The following is an 867-nucleotide window of genomic DNA, read 5'->3' as shown; positions in this document are numbered from 1 at the left end:
TGCTGTCCTGAAAAACGTCAACGTTTCATGGGTAATTACAATGTAGGCTGCAGAAATAGCTGTTGAATGAACAGATTTTACACTTCCCGATGTGCAAAGTGGGTGTTGGTCAGAGTGGACGTGTCAAAATCACATCTTCAGAAGTCTCAGTGGTAAAAGACGTTTACCTATATCCATTGAGTAATCAACTATTAGAATACAATATAAATATCTGCAGCCTTTAATCGGACAAAAGAGGAAGAAAAAACTTTATTATAGCCTTTAAATATATTAAACATTTTTGCAATTTTTACTTGTCAAATACAGAAGTGTCTGGAACGGAAATTAAGCAAGCAGTCACTCTCTGACTTCCTTAAAGCTAGAGGTTAACCTCAATTAAAAAAAAAAATTAAAATCATGTTTCTTTAAGCATCCATTTAAAATCACTTTAAATCGCAGGTGAGACAAGTCAGCATAACTCCAATGGGCTGCTCTTCTGCATGAATTTAGAAAGCCTTCGTGCTTCATTACTGTGGATGGATGTCACTTCTAAGGTCACAAAACAGGATTGCTTTGCCACACGCTTCAGTCAGTTTTATCCGCTACGGAAAACAAGAGTAAGGAGCAGCACTGACTCTAAACTTGCACTTGCTCAACTAATTGTATACAGAGTGATCAATATATGAAATCAAATGCTATGTCCATGGTGCATTAAGACGTTATCAAACTACTGTGCTGCTTGGCTATTTTAATATGCCTCAAGGTATAGCACACCACTCCGGTTTTATGTGGTTCAATAGTTTCTTTAAGCTGAGGTGTAAACATCTTTAAAAAAAAAAAAAAAAAAAAAAAAAACACACACCCAAAAAAAAAAAAGGCGCCTTTACA

The sequence above is a fragment of the Egretta garzetta genome, unplaced genomic scaffold, assembly GCF_000687185.1.
Source record: "Egretta garzetta isolate BGI_Z169 unplaced genomic scaffold, ASM68718v1 scaffold228, whole genome shotgun sequence".
Lineage (NCBI taxonomy): Eukaryota > Metazoa > Chordata > Aves > Pelecaniformes > Ardeidae > Egretta > Egretta garzetta.
This window is presented reverse-complemented; position numbering follows the sequence as displayed.